Here is a 7,143-nt window from a genome sequence, read left to right on the forward strand (position 1 = left end):
TTGCAATAAAAGCAATGACTGAAAAAGCCTATGATAAGGTCAAATGGGATTTTTAACTGTCTGATAGAGGGTTCAACAATAAGTGGATGGATTGGATACATAATATGGTGGAAGGGATACAATTAGTGTCAAAGTTAATAATAAAATTGGCAAATATATCAAGATATACAAAGGGGTGAGACACGAGGACCCTCTTTCACCTATTTTGATCAACTTTGTTGTTGATAGCCTTGCTAGAATGTTAAATGGGGCTATGGACAATGATGTGTTGGTAGGTCTTGAAGAATATATTATCCCTAGTGGTGTGATTATTTTGCACTGACGATACAATCATTTGCCTAAAAGATGACTTGAAGAATGCTAGGCATCTCAAGTTAATGCTATTCATGTATGAAAAAATGGTTGGTTTGAAGATAAATTTTATGAAAAGTGAGATATTCGTGATTAATGGAAATGTGTGGATATTAATAATCAGTATGCCTCTTTATTTGAATGTCAAATTGGGACCTTTCCAATGAAATATCTAGGTTTTTGTGTAAGTCCGAAGAGGCTTAATATTGCTGACCGGGTAAATCTGGAGGAAAAAAGGGCTAAAAGATTAGAAACGTGGAAATGGAGCTCTCTTTCCATGACCGGAAGAATGACTCTCATTAATTCATGTCTTTCCAATTCCCTTATATATCCTATATATCATATGTTGATGTTCCTTGGTGATGAGCTAGGTCGAATAAAACCCTTTTCTAGTAGTTTTTCTATATGTTTCCTTAATTCACTCAAATCCTTAACATCCATTCTATATGTCCTTTTAGATATAGGTGTGGTGCCAAGTTTAGTTCAATAGAGAATTCAACATCTCGATTAGGAGGCATACCTATTAATTCCTTCGGGAATACATCTGGATACTCACAAACCACTCTAGTGTCGTCTAGAGACTTTTCCTCTACTTGATTTATCACAGTATCTGCTTGTGCTGGCATGCTGATGTTGACCTCAATTCTTTCTACTTGTGGGCTTGTCAAAGTAATTGCTCTCTTAGTGCATGATATTACTCCATCGTGGCTTTTCAACCAGTCAAATCCAAGAATCACATCAATTCCGCTGGATCTTAGGACAACTAAGTTTACCAGGAAATCTATCCCCATAATCTTAAGGTTAACCAGAGGGCATGAGTGTGTGGCCCTCATTTCACCTCCAGGTGAACTAATTATTAAATTCCTTCTTAAAGGATAATTCAGTATACTATGCTTTCCCACAATTTGTTCAGTTTTGAAAGAATGAGATGCTTCAGTATCAAATAAGACTGAGGCAGATATGGAGTAGATAAGAAACATACCAAGCACCATGTTTGCGCCCTCCGAGACTGATTCTATAGTCACATGATTTATTCTGCCCTTGTTCTAGCTCTGCTGACTCTTGCCCTAAGAGTTGGGTGCAGGTGTGCTCTGAGATGACCGCTGATTGTTGTTGGCCTGCGATGTCTGAAAATTTCTCTTGGGACAGGCATTGGCATAATACACAACCTCTCCACACTTGATACAACCATTAGGATGCACTAGGGCAACTGAATTACTTGACTTTGTTGGGGGTATTTGTGGCAATCCTTGGCAGTTTTGCTGACTTCCGCAAGTCCTTTGCCCTTGTTGGTTATACCTCTAGGTCCGCTGGCCTAAGCATTGGTTCTGGTTCTGGTAGTTCCCACTATGACCTAGGGAGCGAGACTAATTGCCTTGGGTGTTCTGCTGGTAGCGAACATTCTGGTAGTTCCCTGAGATTGAGATTTCCTTTTGTTATCAGTCAAGTCTTTTTTGTCTCCAAGCTAATTGCTTTGTTGAGCAGAGTCTAGAAGTCTAAGAAACTTTGTCTCTAGAGCTAATAGTTGAGAGGTCTGATCAAGCCTTACAGGAAACACTCTTATCACTTCTCATCAGTATCCACTTCTTCTAGAGCATAGCGAGATAGCTAAGTTAATTTATCTCTATACTCACTAACAATCATATTACCATGGATGAGTGACATGAACTCCTTTAGCTTCATAATGCAGAAGGAATATGGTGAGCATGGAAGTTGTTGTGGAATTCTTGCCAGGTGATATTGTGGGCATCAGCGTGAGTTGCGATGTATGCATCCCACCAATCTTAAGCTACCCCTTCAAGCCTTCCAAATGCATAAAGGACTTCTCACGGTCGTTGCGCTGAGTGATGTTCAGCTTCTTGCCAATCAACCTAAGCCAGTCATCACATCTAAGAGATCAGTAGAGTGAGAGAAGGTGGGTGGGTGGTGGCTCATGAACTCCCTATGTTTGTCCCCAACTTAGGGTGTGTAATACCCAAACGTACTCACGAAGACCGCGGCGATGCACCCGTGCATACTCCACCTCAATGAGCCTATAAGCTCGGGGGTTTCTCTCCCTCTCTTGACCACAACGTGCTTGTAACTCCCTTCCCCGCCAAACACCTCTGCCACAAAATCCATTGTGGCACAGTGCTTGGAAGGGGAAAGGCGCACACGACCACCGATTGATCATGGCGTGTGGCTTCGGGGCATCGGGGATCCTCCACGAACACGTGAGTGGTGGTTGGTGGCGTGCAGGAGCACCTGGGTGACGGGAATTCCTCGCCATCGACACAGAACCGCGTGCCCCCGTGGTCGGAGCTCCCTGTGCCTCTACCTCTAGTATGACTGCACTTCACCCCATCACGTTCGTCCCCGCACCAAAAATCTATACGCTACAGGGGAAATAAGGGTACAGAGCCTTCGGAATCCATGATTCCGTTGATGCTCCGCCGTATGGGGCGGCAACGCCCCACCTCCGCCGCCGTGAATGGCGAGAGCCTTGCGGAGCACTAGATTAAAGAACAACGACTCAGATCAGACGGTAGTATACCCCTTTGCCATAATCAGTGAGGACCATTGATATGGAAATGTGAAAGTCGCCTAGAGGGGGGTGAATAGGCAAATCTGAAATTTATAAACTTTAAGCACAACTACAAGCCAGGGTTAGCGTTAGAAATAAAGTCGCGTCTGAAAGAGAGGGCGAAAACAAATCACAAGCAAATAAGAGCGGATGACACAGTGATTTGTTTTACTGAGGTTCGGTTCTTGCAAACCTACTCCCTGTTGAGGTGGTCACAAAGATCGGGTCTCTTTCAACCCTTTCCCTCTCTCAAACGGTCACTTAGACCGAGTGAGCTTCCTTCCTTGATTTCCCGGGTCACTTAGACCCCGCAAGGACCACCACACAATTGGTGTCTCTTGTTTGCTTACAAGGCTTTGAGAGTAAGAATGAGAGAAAGAAGAAAGCCAACCAAGCAACAAGAACAACAAAAGAACACAAGTCGATCTCCTCACAAGTCCTAAAAACTAGAGTTGAATTGTGGACTTTGATTTGATCGGAGGCTTTGATTTGTGTCTTGGAGTGTTGTGTATTGCTCTTGTATTGAATGAGGAGTAGTGAATGCTTGGGTGATTTAAAGAGTGGTGGTTGGGGGTATTTATAGCCCCAACCACCAAAGTGGCCGTTGGGGAAGGCTGCTGTCGTATGGCGCACCAGACAGTCCGGTGCGCCAGCCACGTCACCCAACCGTTAGGTTTCGACCGTTGGAGCTTCTGACATATGGGCCACCGGACAGTCCGGTGGGGCACCGGACAGGTCCTGTTCACTGTCCGGTGCGCCATCTGGCGCCTGCTTTGACTTCTGCGCGCGCAGTTGCACTGTTCATTATTCACTGTAGACTTTTGCAGACGACCGTTGGCGCAGTTAGCCGTTGCTCTGCTGGCACACCGGATAGTCCGATGAATTATAGCGGAGTGGCTCCTAGAAAATCCGAAGCTAGCAAGTTGGAGTTGATCCACCCTGGTGCACCGGACAGTCCGGTGCACCAGACCAGGGCTGCCTTCGGTTGTCTTTTGCTCTCTTTATTTGAACCCTTTCTTGGACTTTTTATTGGTTTGTTTTGAACCTTTGGCACATGTAGAACTTATAATCTAGAGCAAACTAGTTAGTCCAATTATTTGTGTCGGGCAATTCAACCACCAAAATCATTTAGGAAAAGGTGTGAGCCTATTTCCCTTTCAATCTCCCCCTTTTTGGTGACTGATGCCAACACAAACCAAAGCAAATATATAAGTGCAGAATTGAACTAGTTTGCATAAGGTAAGTGCAAAGGTTATTTGGAATTAAACCAATATACATTTCATAAGATATGCATGGATGCTTTCTTCATATTTAACATTTTGGACCACGCTTGCACCACTTGTTTTGTTTTTGCAAAATCTTTTGGAAATCCTTTTCAAAGTCTTTTGCAGATAGTCAAAGGTAAATGAATAAGATTTTGAGAAGCATTTTCAAGATTTGAAATTTTCTCCCCCTGTTTCAAATGCTTTTCCTTTGACTAAACAAAACTCCCCCTCAATGAAATTCTCCTCTTAGTGTTCAAGAGGGTTTTAGATATTAATTTTGAAAGGGTTATACCAATTTGAAATTATATCAAATATAAGATACAATTTGAAAAACTTCTTTAATACAAATTGAAAGAACACATTTTTGAAATTGGTGGTGGTGCAGTCCTTTTGCTTTGGGCTAATACTTTCTCCCCCTTTGGCATGAATCGCCAAAAACGAATACTTGTGAGTGAAATATAAGCCCTATTACTTTCTCTTCCTATGGCAAACAATATATGAGTGAAGATTATACCAAATTGGAGAGCGGTGCGGAGTGACGGCGAAGGATGAATAATTCGATGGAGTGGAGTGGAAGCCTTGTCTTCGCCGAAGAACTCCATTTCCCTTTCAATCTATGACTTAGCATGAAATACACTTGAAAATCACATTAGTCATAGCAAGTGAAATAGATATGATCAAAGATATATAAATGAGCTATGTGTGCAAAACATTAATCAAAGTTCCTAGAATCAAGAATGTTTAGCTCATGTCTAAGTTTGGTAAAGATTTTCTCATCTAATGGCTTGGTAAAGATATCGGCTAATTGTTCTTTGGTGCTAACATATGCAATCTCGATATCCCCCCTTTGTTGGTGATCCCTCAAAAAGTGATACCGAATGGCTATGTGCCTAGTGCGGCTGTGCTCAACGGGATTATCCGCCATGCGGATTGCACTCTCATTATCACATAGAAGAGGAACTTTGGTTAATTTGTAACCATAGTCCCTAAGGGTTTGCCTCATCCAAAGCAATTGTGCGCAACAATGGCCTGCGACAATGTACTCGGCTTCGGCGGTAGAAAGAGCTACAAAATTTTGTTTCTTTGAAGCCCAAGACACCAGGGATCTTCCTAAGAACTGACAAGTCCCTGATGTGCTCTTTCTATCAATCTTACACCCTGCCCAATCAGCATCTGAATATCCAATTAAATCAAAAGTGGATCCCTTGGGGTACCAAAGACCAAACTTAGGAGTATTAACTAAATATCTCAAGATTCGTTTCACGGCCCTAAGGTGAACTTCCTTAGGATCGGCTTGGAATCTTGCACACATGCATACGGAAAGCATAATGTCTGGTCGAGATGCACATAAATAGAGTAAAGATCCTATCATCGACCGGTATACCTTTTGATCCACGGATTTACCTCCCGTGTCGAGGTCGAGATGCCCATTAGTTCCCATAGGTGTCTTGATGGGTTTAGCATCCTTCATTCCAAACTTGGTGAGTATGTCTTGAATGTACTTCGTTTGGCTAATGAAGGTGCCCTCTTGGAGTTGCTTGACTTGAAATCCTAAGAAATACTTCAACTCCCCCATCATAGACATCTCGAATTTTTGAACCATTATCCTACTAAACTCTTCACAAGTAGATTTGTTAGTAGACCCAAATATGATATCATCAACATAAATTTGGCATATAAACAAATCATTTGCAATTGTTTTAGTAAAGAGAGTAGGATCGGCTTTTCCGACTTTGAAGCCATTAGCGATAAGAAAATCTCTTAGGCATTCATACCATGCTCTTGGGGCTTGCTTGAGCCCATAAAGCGCCTTAGAGAGTTTATAGACATGGTTAGGGTACTCACTATCTTCAAAGCCGGGAGGTTGCTCAACATAGACCTCTTCCTTGATTGGTCCATTGAGGAAGGCACTTTTCACATCCATTTGGTAAAGCTTAAAGCCATGGTAAGTAGCATAGGCAAGTAATATATGAATTGACTCAAGCCTAGCTACGAGTGCATAGGTTTCACCGAAATCCAAACCTTCGACATGTGAATAACCCTTGGCCACAAGTCGGGCTTTGTTCCTTGTCACCACACCATGCTCATCTTGTTTATTGCGGAAGACCCATTTGGTTCCTACAACATTTTGGTTAAGACGTGGAACAAGATGCCATACCTCATTCCTTGTGAAGTTGTTGAGTTCCTCTTGCATTGCCAACACCCAGTCCGAATCCCTTAATGCGTCTTCCACCCTATATGGCTCAATGGAGGACACAAAGGAGTAATGTTCACAAAAATGAGCAACACGAGATCGAGTGGTTACCCCCTTTTGAATATCGCCATGGATGGTGTTCACGGGGTGATCTCGTTGTATTTCTTGGTGGATTCTTGGGTGTGGCGGTCTTGGACCGTCATCATCTTCCTCGTCTTGATCATTTGCATCTCCCCCTTGATCATTGTCCTCTTCTTGAGGTGGCTCCTCTTGATCTTCATTTTCATCATCTTGAGCTTGATCCTCATCTTGGGTTGGTGGAGATGCTTGATTTGAAGATGATGGTTGATCTTGTGCATGTGGAGGCTCTTCGGATTCCTTAGGACACGCATCCCCAATAGACATGTTCCTTAGCGCGACGCACAGAGCCTATTCATCATCTAGCTCATCAAGATCAACTTGCTCTACTTGAGAGCCGTTAGTTTCATCAAACACAATGTCACAAGAAACTTCAACTAGTCCAGTGGACTTGTTAAAGACTCTATATGCCGTTGTGTTTGAGTCATATCCAAGTAAAAAGCCTTCTACAGCCTTAGGAGCAAATTTAGATTTTCTACCTCTTTTAACAAGAATAAAGCATTTGCTACCAAAGACTCTAAAATATGAAACATTGGGCTTTTTACCGATGAGGAGTTCATATGATGTCTTCTTGAGAATTCGGTGAAGGTAGAGACAGTTGATGGCGTAGCAAGCGGTGTTGATTGCTTCCA

The sequence above is a fragment of the Zea mays genome, chromosome 1 (assembly GCF_902167145.1).
Source record: "Zea mays cultivar B73 chromosome 1, Zm-B73-REFERENCE-NAM-5.0, whole genome shotgun sequence".
Lineage (NCBI taxonomy): Eukaryota > Viridiplantae > Streptophyta > Magnoliopsida > Poales > Poaceae > Zea > Zea mays.